This window comes from Acipenser ruthenus, chromosome 39 (assembly GCF_902713425.1).
Source record: "Acipenser ruthenus chromosome 39, fAciRut3.2 maternal haplotype, whole genome shotgun sequence".
Lineage (NCBI taxonomy): Eukaryota > Metazoa > Chordata > Actinopteri > Acipenseriformes > Acipenseridae > Acipenser > Acipenser ruthenus.
Genome location: NC_081227.1, coordinates 2,992,967 through 3,005,363, shown reverse-complemented (window position 1 = coordinate 3,005,363; position 12,397 = coordinate 2,992,967). Strand labels below are relative to the sequence as shown.

General features: G+C 41.0%; 1 protein-coding gene across 2 annotated transcripts in view; it reads left to right on the top strand.

The window, feature by feature from the left end:
- The window catches only part of LOC117397130 (glutamate receptor ionotropic, kainate 4), a 155,599-nt gene that overhangs the window by 46,740 nt on the left and 96,462 nt on the right, over window positions 1-12,397 (top strand). The window lies entirely within an intron of this gene.

Genomic DNA, 12,397 nt, shown 5'->3' with positions numbered 1-12,397 from the left:
CCAAGTGTGTTTGTGAAAATAATTGTAAGGATGCATCTTGACAGTTTACTTCCATTACATTTGCTGTGTTGTTTAATGGATAACAAACATTTTCAAAGTTGATAGTGGAGACTTTCTTTCTTTTGCCCAGCGATACAAGTTAATAGGTATACCTTCTCCCCTGGTGTCCTGACATATTACCTCATTACCTTTGTTGCTTAGAACACAATCGGGTCTTGTTAGTTTTAAAATAAAGTGCTGTTTTGTAAGGCCTCTGCACAGAGGGCAAATGAATCATGCCGCTTTTAACTATATCTGAAAATAATTGGTCTGTGCTGGGTTATGATTTGTGGCACTGTCGCTACCCTGATTATCGCTCTTATTGGTTTTATATACTTTATTTCACATTTTAAATAGAAATGAATCATTATAATGCTGCAAGGGGGAGCAGTGTATCACTGCATTCTTTAAGCACACTATGCAGTGTCAAGTCACTTCATGAAACGACTGCGGTGTGCCAGGCACTGGGTGAAAATCTATTGCACACTATACAGTACTTCAGTCTATTGTACTGTACTGTGCCTCTTACTAAAAGGATTTTCTCAAGAATTCTCAAAGCATTCAAATCAGAGGGTATTACTGTACTTGCGTCCTCGATGATGATAGTTGACTATTTCCTATTGCTTTTTACACTCATCTGAACAGAAATTTTAAAAAAATGCATTAACATAGGGCTCTCTGTGTGCCAATGGTAAAAAACAAAGACTCTAAACGTGTGTGAGTCTGAATGTATTTTCATTATAGGTAAAAAATAACAATTATCAATTGAATTGAATGAACGCCTTTGTGTTTCCATGCATTTCAATTATACAGCAGAAATGGCCAAAGCACGTTGGAGCCTGCAGCAAACTGCAAAAATAAAGGCATGTTTGCCAAAAGAATTTATGGTGAGCTCTGGGGCTGGCAGATGGACATCGTCTAGCTTACCAGCACATAACTGACAGTAATGAGACAAACAAATCATAAAAAACATCCCTGCTGACTCCCTCTGCCAAGGGCAAGTTAGGGAAAAAGGCAGGGACAGCTATTAACGTAAATCAGCCTGGGCACTGGACTCAAGAGGTGCAATGAAGCACAGCACAGACTGAATCCCCCGCAGAGAAACTGGGGAACGTGTATTTATTATTTAATTGCCAAAAGAGGGATTCGTTGAAGTGCCACCCTTTAATCTTTCTTTCCTTGTTTCTTGGGAAGGTATCTTGCATTCATTATCATCGTACCTGTGTCTTGCATTAGTAGTTTCTTTGTATCTCATTCGATTTCCATCTCAGTCCCCCAGCTCTCTGCATTTCTCCCTTGTTGGTGCATCGCTGTTGTTGCAGGTTGTCAGTTTCCAAATGTCTTTCGCATGATGTGTCTGCCTCTATTAAACAATGGCAACCTTTATCTGCCTTTCTAAATTACATCTGCTTTATCTTGTGTTCCCAATTGCACTGCCATTCCATCTCCCCTCCTGCTTTTCTCTCTTTACGCATTCACCACCTAGCAGCAGCACAGCCCTGGCATGAGATTAGATATGTCACGATGCTTACAGTGCAACTGCCATGTTAGATACAAGCGGGCAACAGGAACTGGTGCAGCAGAACAGTGTTCATGCACTAATCAAGAGACTGGGGTCCTTTCTGAGGCAATGCTTGCCTTATTGTGAACGCACACTGTGGTTGTGTCTGTCGCCTCATAGACTGGGCAGGTAGACAGGCCCTGTGTCATGCCTGGTTGGGCTCTACAATCGGCATTGAATTACCATTGGGGGCACGACAACAGCAATACAAAGACTGAACTAAAGAGAGGTGGCAACACAAGGCAAGCAGCAGTGTTACGGCCATTCTAAATGATAAACGTCATATAAAAAATTAAACATTTTATAGTACCATGCTGAGATGAAAACAGACCCAGACATTTGATACTGACTCATAGAATTACTTTTTCAGTATATATTTAAAAGCAGTCAATCTAATTTAATTGGACTTACACTGCAGGTCAGAATTATTAGAAGACAAGTGGACTTCAAACTGTCTCCATTCTGGGTAGAAAAAACAGTTACATTTAATTATACGGTTCACTAATTCATGTGCAAGTTATGTGTCAAGTGAAATATGACCTGAATGAATTCAGAGACGTTAGACATGCTTCTGGGTCCTTCTTAATAACCTGCCTTGCTTGTTACTTGCTTTTGCAACAAAGCTGGACGCTTTGAATGTAAATCATACTTTACTGACGTGCATGACAGGCTAATCAATATACTGTGTGCTAAAGAGGCTATACGTTTCACTGGTGCAGCGATTGTGGGTATCAATACTGGCCAGAAAGCAGTTTCTTTATTTTAAAGGACTGTTAGCAATGGTTGTTATTTTGGGCATAGAAATGACATGCCTCGTCATAAATTGCGATTTGTCTGGCAATAAAATGGTATTTTCGCTGTGACACTACCTTTCACACCAGTGGCGCTGTCATGGCAACCCCCCCCCCAAAAAAAAATATTAACAAACGTTATTAATATGTGTCAAAACACCAAAACAACCAGCACTATTGGTGTGTCTCTATGAGACAAAATTAATTAAAATGTATTCAAACTAGGTTTGGGTTTCTCAATATAATATTACAAATAATAACCGAGTTACACGTAAATACATGAACATACACACATGCATATCTATAATTATAATTATATATATGTAGTAATTAAACCATATTTTATGCAGATCAATATCATGTAAAGCATCCAGAGATGATAAATAACAAAAAGCAGGAAAAGAATCAACACTACAATTAAATAGTAATAAAAAATGAACAAATATATTTTAATTTTTACTCTTATGACAGGCGCGCGCGATGTGATAGTCGACTCTCCTCTCTTTTATGCTGGACCTTGTCAAAAGCTTTCAAGAAATCTAAATAAACCATGTCATATGCTTTGCAATTATCCATTGTCGATGTTTCATCCTCATAATAGCTTTTCAGAATACTTATTTCAGTAACGGTAAACCAATCATACACACCAGCCATATCCCTGGAAATTGACTGCCAGCTGTTCTCCCTCATTGTCGTGTCTTTATAATTTTTGTGTCCTTTATTGTACAGCTCCGGGTATTTTGATACTGCAAGAATGATCTTTTCGTCCGCCATTGTTTACTGAAGGCGTGCAAGGGAAGCTGTTCCTCATTGGTCAGTTCCCCAGCTGTCGCGCGACAAAATCGCAAAATTAGACACCAATCATCTCAACACAGCTGCAGTGCAGAGCGCATACTGTTTGAAATTCTACTGTATGTTACCTCATTATATGAAGCTCGTGACTCGACAAAGTGCAGGCGCATTTTTCATCTTCAGTTTTCATGGCTGGAGTAGATATAGACCACCTGAATTAACAGTAATCATTACCTGGAAGAGAATGATGTTAGTGAGTGATCTAGAGGAAGAGACAGCAATAGCGAGATAATGGCCTACATGTGGTGTCTTTACTAATGTTTCAGACCTGAAAGAGCGCCAATTATAAAGAAATAAAGAAACAAAGCACAAAATGTAAGACTGTTGCCACTGTTTCGTTAGGTTTATGGGTTAATATATATTCTAGAATGCACAGATGGAACTAGGAAGAAAGTTCAAAATAAGGAAATGTAATAAGGAAATTCACTGAGGGCCAATTCAATTGTCTAGTTTATAGGTACTGTATGTGATATCATATGCAATCTACACACAGTATATTTATATAAGTCCAGCATGCACTGTGAAGTCTCTAATCAGGAGGGATCTTTTAAAAAGGCTTGCTTTACAAAATGAATGAGCCTCAGCCCTCGTGCATCAACATGTGGGTGCCCCTGAACACCTCATTCATTATCCAGACTTCAATCCCTTTGAAACTCGCTTCCCTGGCAGGCTCCAGGGGCTGCTGCTGCTGTTGTTACCCATCCTAAATACAATACTGAGCTTCAAAGTAAACGCTTCCTTTTGGCAATTTGTCTTTTTTCTAATTGCTTCCCAGCGCAGCTTCCATTCATCCCTGACTTAAGCCCAGCAAACGGTCGCTGTGAGTGGGCTGTTTTTTTTTTTTTAATAATTTGGAATCTGCAATTATTTTTTCTCATTTTCTCCCCAATTATTTTTATTTCAAACTGACTCACCGCTGCCACCCCCGCGCTGACTCGCGAAATGTGTGCCGTCAGCCGTCTGCTTCTTTTCACTCTGCAGGTCCACCATGCAGCCACCTCAGAGCTACAACGCAGCTCTGGGCAGCTTACAGGCAGGCACCCGGCCAGTCTACAGGGGTGGCAGGTGCGCGGTGAGCCAAAGACACCCTGGCCGACCTAATTGTGCGCCGCACCCTGGGATCTCCCTTCCACGGTCAGCAGTGGAATAGCCTGGACTCGAACCGGCGACCTCCAGGCTATAGCGCGCATCCTACACGTGTAGTGCCTTTACCGGATGCGCCACTCGGCAGCCCTGTGAGCGGTGTTTTGTTTTTTAAAGATGCTGGGTTACTCATGGGCTAATAACCCCCCATCGCTGCAAGACAGCGATCAGAGTGGAAAGTGACACCAGCAGAAATCGATGACGGAGCTTGAACTGCGTGTCCCGTGACATGAAAAACTAAAACAAGCAACTAGAAACAGAACTAACTACCCGAGGGCCATTGCAATGACACCAGTGAGCACTTTATTATTAATCATAAAAATCTCAGCTAAAAAAATAAATACAATTTAAAATGAAGTGTTTTATGGCATTTAATGGTATTTACTGCTGATAGCATGTTTTATAAATAAATCAGATGCTTAGCACTTCAAAACAATGCTTATGCAACATTGAACAGTTTAAATAATAATATAAACCAGTTTTTCTGTTTTAAATTAAAAGTTAATCGTGTTTATGTATGCGTGGTGCATTTGCACCCTTTTCCACCTTCCTTGTGAGCCAGATTCACCTTGCAATTGAAAATCCACCTTTTCATGTGGGTGTATATTCATGGTGTGAGGGGGAGGTGCACACATACGTACTCCAAACAACGTTCAAAAACAAATCAGATGGTTATTTTTTTAATTTAATTAAATCTAGAAAGTGCAGTGCTTCATTTCTTAAAAAGAAAACAACAAAAAAAACGATTTTCTAAACCAGCCGTTCGTTAATTACTTCTGCGCATTGCTTGTCATGTGAGCCTGATTATTAATTTTTTTAAATAAATTGTAGCGCAAGGTAAAACGTTTACCTCATTTAAATTTGAAATGGCTCCAAAAAGCACCGACAGGCTGGAGAAGACAGGATAAACCGCTAAATACATTTTTTCAGGCCAGCATTATTAAGATTGTCTCTCTAACCTGAAGACAGTCAGACACCCACTAATTTTGCAGGCAAAGCAGTGTGTGAAATTACCTCTGTTTCTAGATTTAGAAAATTCACCAGCGAGGTTCAGACACGGAAAGCAATACTTTCTGCAAAAAAAAAAAAAAAAAGGTTCAATTTCATGCCCTGGCTCCTTCTCCTGATCGCGGTCTCGCCTTTGATTTTGGGAATTTGCATCCATGCCCCTCTTTTGCTTCCAAATGAAGTAGTTATTTTATGCATTTTTTCTGCAAGCTAGTTACCTCGCATTTTCCTCTATGCATGTATAATGCCTCAACCTGGTTCTGCGTGACAGCTTCCAAGGTCTTTAATTTGCAAGTTTGTTAAGGCTGTTACTGGTTGCTCCGGGCACCAGTTACTTCATTGTGGTACGTGTATGTGTGTTTATTTAAAGCTTTACAGTAGACAATTATCTAAACTCCTGTGGCTACACAAACATTTTCCTTGTGATGCTCCATTTGAGTGTATTTCGGTCCCATCGTAGAAGAGAGATAGGGAGGCTCTTATACTCAGGTACCCTCTGGAGTGTGCTGGTGGAGCTGAGAAGGAGAGGCTTGTACACTCAATTCTAATTCACAGGCTTCATGAATTCACTCAGGCAGCATGGTAACGAAGGAGGCACAGTATGAGGCATGTAGGAATGTTTTATTAAGAGCTTGTTAGTGTGAAGAGGCAGATCAATGATCATGGAGATAGAAGGATTGATTTGGTATTCGGAACTCCCACAGTAAAGATCTGTGTAAGGCAAATAAGTTGTATGCTGGTGCATCTTTGCAGTGCTGTATGTTTTAAGGATCCTAAAAGAAACAGATTTTTTTTAGTGTACCCTGTGGGCTGAGAGATCAAAATTAAACAACAAAGTGGACGGGCGTCAAAAACCAAACAATTCAAAAAGATGTGATAGGTGTATGTCAGTTGTTTTAAGTCTATAATAACAGTGGTTTTCCTGACTGAATTATCTCTGCTCAGTGACAGCAAATACACAATATGTTAATACTTCAATTCACAATGAACCCTTTGATTGAATGCACTGCTAAAATAACAGTAATACAATCTATGTATAGTCCGAGGATTGCAATTAAGAGTTTTGCTTTAAAAATTACCATCCAGCTCTGATTCTGCTTATTAAAACTGATTGCTTTAAATGTTTGCACTCCCAGAATACAATAACCCCCTTCGGATCTATGTGCTGTGGTGCTTCCGTCTAATCCTACAGTACTTGTCTCAGTATATCCCTTTTGAAACTAAACCACAGTATAAGCATAGAGAAAGACTGAAAAGCCATAGAGGAATAGTAAAGCATATTGAAAAAAACAACATGGCAAACCATGGTAAACAAGGCATATGGGGAAAGCATGAGAAAACTGCAAAATGACTGTGCAACATTTACCTTGGTAAAGTGTGACAAAGGATGGGATGTAAATGTTCAGTCTTGTGAAACGGACACAGCAGAATTCACAGCTGTCAAGCTTCAGGGCTGCTTGCTTTGCTTTGATTTAGTGATCAGCTGAAATCTCTGAGTAGTTCTTGGGATTTGATCGATGGTCACCCTCACCTGAGGAAGCAGGATTGTCATAGCAGAGCTAGGCATGTTTCAGCTGCAATTTTACTTCCTAAAAAAAAAAAAAATCCATGCTCTGTAATGTAAAAAGGGCTCCTGACAGCAAAGCATGGGGCATCCATCAGGGAGTGGGAAATAGCAGAAGCTCTACTGGTTCAGTGGGAGAGAAAAAAAAAGCATTACAAGCTGATTGGTCTCGAAATTGTGCTAAATTATTTCAGACCTTTAATGTGGGAGCAGAAACTAAAGGTAATTCAGCCCTAAGTGCTCGTCAAAAAAAACACAATAAGATCTGTGGAGTTTTAGGTGTGCTGAGAGTAGAGATCCCAGCAGTCTTTTCTTTTTATCAGACAATATTAAAAGGAAGAGACAGACCGAGTGTGTGTGTGTGTGTGGGGGGGGGGGGGGGTCACATTTATCACCTTTAAGAAGTATTTATCGGCAGGTATTAAATAAATCCATTCATTAATGCGTTGATTTCAACAACAAGAAAAGCTGTCCTCCCCACACACAACTTACCTATATCAGTGTTCCCAGCAATGCAATATCAAATAACACACAACTTACCTGTATCAGTGTTCTCAGCAATGCAATATCAAATATGTAATTTGCTTTTTATGAAATGATGTTTAAATAAAGTTCTGCACCCCCTTTGACTGCTTTGTCTGATAACTGCACACCTTCTCTAAGTGTGGGTGCAAATGTGAAACTGTAAATGGGTTTGTGGTTGTCTGGGCTGTGGAGCTTGAGGAGCTACAGGTAGCAGTGAGTGTGATAGCAAAAGAGTGTGAAAACACGCACTCTGAGTTCTTGGCAATCCTTTGAACATGAACTTGCTGAATAACTTTATTCAGTTGGGGATGCAGGGAAGAAATCGACAAGACAGGTGTACTGAGGTGTTAAGAGCATTTCTCCTTATTGAACATACAGTCAATGTCTTATACCTTTGAAACTGACCGACCAGATGATAAAGGGGTCAGCTAGCAAGATTACATTAGCTATCCTGGATCCGTCCACTGGAGTCTCTTTTTTAAATCTGATATTTTAGTATGTGTTACATTCAGTGGCACAATATGTATATACTTTATGTATGTGTATGTGTGTATATCTATCTATCCATCTATCCATCTATCCATCTATCTGTCTATCTATCTATCTATCTATGTATGTGTGTGTGTGCGTGCGTGCGCATGCGCGTGTTTGTGCGTGCGTGTGTGTGTGTGTGTGTGTATGTGTGCGTGCATGTGTGTGTGTGTATGTGTGCGTGCGTGCGCATGCGCGTGTTTGTGCGTGCATGTGTGTGTGTGTGTGTGTGTGTATGTGTGTGTGCATGTGTGCGTGCGTGTGTGTGTGTGTGTGTGTGTGCATCTCAGTTTCCGTTCTCAAACCCCCTGTTACTTCCTCTTTTCTTTTTGCTGCAGTACAGTATTTTCCTATTTTTAGATCATTGCTAATACTGATAGATTCTTCAATTAGCATAGTGTAATTAGTTTAGTATAACAAAACGCAGTGTTCCCTTTTAACACTGGTTTGAGTATCTGAACTGTCAGAATAATTATTCATTAAACTATTAATAGTTTCTCCAAAGCATGTGTAAAATGATTTTAATTATTGATTTCCTGTGTCTTTCTAATAAGGTTTTTTTTGGGGGGTTTTTACACTTCACAATCGAAATAATTGTATATAAAACTATGCACACATATTGAAACAAGGGGTCACTTGGGATGTGAATAATGTATGGTGCAGCTGTAATATATACCATTCAAATTCGCTGCGTGTTCTCCCGGCCGCAGTACCCCTCCAGAACGCTCCTCTCAAGCAGTTATTGATCCCTTGATATGTCAGTTGCAGCAAACCTTCCTTATTAAGGTCCAGGCTGCTTTCAATTTTTCAGGGAGCACTGACCGAAATAAATAAATTGGAGGGTGTTTGACCGAGCTTGTTCTTAAGCAGATCACAAACACAATACATTAGCATTCAGGCTCCAGAGACAAAGGTTGAACAGTAAAGAGGTTCAGCAGCTATTGATCAGGCCACCAGTGGAGCAGCCCTAAATCTGAACTAAAATACTGACTTTCTTAAACAAGAATTAGTATACAAATTCCCATGTTATTTGTCTGCTGAACTTCTAGTAACACACAGAATAGGTATTGCATTTCTCTAATTTCTACAAGTATGTCCACAAAGTGTCTTTCTGTATCTGGTCAGAATGCTTCACTTCACGTGTCTGTGTGCCTGTGACAGTGGCTTCCTTTGTGTTTGTGTTCACAGTTGTCACTGTTGTCAGCATTTTTAGCCTTCGTAAAGAAGTGGTTCATAATAGAAGATGTTCCTAATGCTCTTTTCATTGCATCAAAAGGACTACTGACTGAATCAGTTGTGCGGGAGATGTGAGTCATGTGACTTAGCTTGCCTATTATGCAACTTCCAGCTGGACTACACCATTGCTGCCTATGGAAAATAGAACCGGAATGGTATTCCGGCAGGTTCCGGCGCTTTCCAGGCCGACTGCATCATCGCAGGCCACTATATTTGTCTGTGTGCTATGGCTAGCAGTACTGCTGGGTAACGCTTTGACATTTTAAAACGACAAAATGCCGAGTAGTGAAAGAACGTGCTAGTTTCTAACCATGAAAACACACACAAGCAGTTTCCAGTCAAACTTTCATTCAGGATCCATTTATAAAGCTTTCTTAAGCGTGTAATTAACAGGTTTGATGAAAGAACCTTTTATCGCAACACAATTTTAATGACACATTACCAGTGGAAGGCTTCACGTCTTGTTGTAAAACAATTATAAGGCCTAACCATCAAGCTATTATATTTCCAACTAGCTTTACAGAATTGGACACGGAGCTGCTTTTTCTCTGCCGCCCTTCAAAAGCTTCTATTACGCTCAATTATATACGCGATATATCTTTCCTTTGCCTGTCATTGCACATAAATCATATAGGCTCCATTGCAGCAAACATCATTGAAAGCATATCCTTCACTGCATCCTCTGCACACCGGTGATCCCACCTAATTGACGTGTAGCAATCGGCAATGAGTTTCATGTGCACGCCTCATCAGGGTGCAGAGTGTCATCCTGCAGCAAGTGCGTGGGATTTCACAAACCTCTCGGTGCAAATGTATTTGCTGTGAAGGTGTGCTTGTCAGACTGGGGCTCTGGTGCACCTCGCACGATTGTGCATGCCAAAGCCAACCCGCGTTTCCTATGAGAAAATGCAATGCAAGCAGCGACCACGTTAACATCTAGTCTGCACTGCAAGGGGGCACTTGCAAAAAAGGCATCGTCTAAAAGCAAGATGATTATCTGTGCAGGCGATCCTGCTCCTAAGTGTACCCTGGCACTGTTGCAATCTGCTTGACAAGGCTTAGTTTACTCCCTGCTCTCTGTTACACACTGGTGCAGTGGGAGGGGGGTAACACTGTAACAGCAGGTCATGCCAAAGCTCAAGTAGTAGATTGATGAGATGAAAATCTATATGCCTTCCAGTCCCACCGTAAGCATTAAGACTTTGAAATGAACTCCAGAGCACTGTGTGCTCACAGCAAGCGCAGACACAATACAAATAAAAGCTTTGGATACTCTATATACTGCCTTGTAACTATCTAGGATACACGTGCAGGCTTTACTTTACTGTGGTGCTGTGTATCATGGTAAAAGCATAGCAAAGTGTAATATAGCACAGTGAAAGCACTAGGCATTAAGATCCTAATGTGTATGGGTAAACAGCAAAATTACCCAGCAAATTTACCAAGGTGATATTTTATATGAGGACTGCTGTATATTAAGTGGAGACCTATTTCACTTGCAGCTGTTGGGTTCAATAGCTAGCAGGTCTGGCCCATTGTTGCAGTCCAGCAGTCTGGCCCATTGTTGCTTCTGTACTGTATGAGTTGCCTTTCACTTCTCACTGAGTGCTGCAAAAACCCTTGTACCAGGGCCACACTGACACTAAAGGAGATTTGGCTTGAAAATACTTTAAATGCAGAAAGGGGTGAGTGTGCAGGGAAAAAAAATGATCAGCTCACCTGGGAGACATCGACCTGCAATTATAATTATTGCCACCATTACAAAATAATGCTCCTGAATTGAACAAGTCCTGCTTGCTGCTTGCGTCTGAGCTAGTGCTGTTTTACTGTCGTATCATTCTCCCCGTAGTCATAGCTCTGCTGCTCGAGAAGTGCAATGATCCTGTGCAAGCACATCGAGGCCTGTGTTTTTGACGAGAGAAAGAAATGCAATCGATAGATAGCCCAGGTTAGGGAACAGTTAACACAGCGTAAGCCCAGAGAAATCCATCGTGCTGCGCTGTCAAGCCAGAAAGAGAAAGGGAAAGAGACAGAGAGAGAGAAAGAGAGGGGTGGTGTTTGGAAGTTGCTTAAACATGCTGGAAGGGGCAGTCTTGTTAAGAGGCTTTGCTTCTGCGCTGAGAGGTTTTCTCCAGGAATGAGAGCGAGGAGGTCTTTTCAAGTAGCAGGACTGCTTTACAGCTTGCGTCTTGTCAGACAGGGTTTATTTGAAGACCCCTTCGTGACTTTTTATACTCGATCAGCTTCTGGGTACTGGGGAGCAGAGCAGCAAAAGGACAAAGAAAAAGCTGATGAGTGTTACTTCTGAAAACCGCTAGTCAATTATACCAATATAGCGTCTGAATTGTAAAAACTATCAGATTCTCTTGAGTCAGGAACCCAAGGACTCCACATGTGGGATTCTCTGTTCAGGCTAGGCTGTTTTAACAAGTGGAATAGCTGTGAGCTTTTCAATATAGCAGTTTTGGCAAATCGCACAGCGTAGTGTGTCACTAATGAAGGATTGGACACCTAAGCTCAGTCTGTGCACATAAGGATTATAGTCGATAAGTAGGATCAGAATCATAACTGTTTAAGGTTTTGAAAATAAGCTTCAATACCCAGATAACTACATGTGTTAGGGTAGCATTGCGGTCAAGACTTGCACAACCTGCTGCTCCCAGTCCTTTCCCTAAACTAATCAACATCCAACAAAGGATGGGGCTTCTCTTTTACAGGTGGCCATCCCCTAAATTGGCAACCAATTAACCAATCTGGGAATGGCCACATTCCACACTTATTCCTGCAGGAATAGGATTTTAACACCCTCCCTGGCAAACTTCAATTCAAAATATACAAACTTTATTTACACACAATCAAACTATTTATGTGCAGGGCCTCAGCCCTGCCACGCTACAAGTAAATAGTTTTTTTTATAAATGAGTTTATTGTTTTAGGTTTTAAGCATTTTCTTTAACTTGGGTTTGAATGCAGCTTAGCGGTGGCCCTTGGTGGTGTGGTCCACACAACAGGCATACAAATTCAACACAATTGGCTCAGAAAGAGAGGTCTGGGAGGCCTAGTGATGCATGCACACTGTGGTCCAACATGGCTAACCCACATTGCCTTGTGCTTCCCCTACTCTGTGGATAAGTAGAGATGACATCA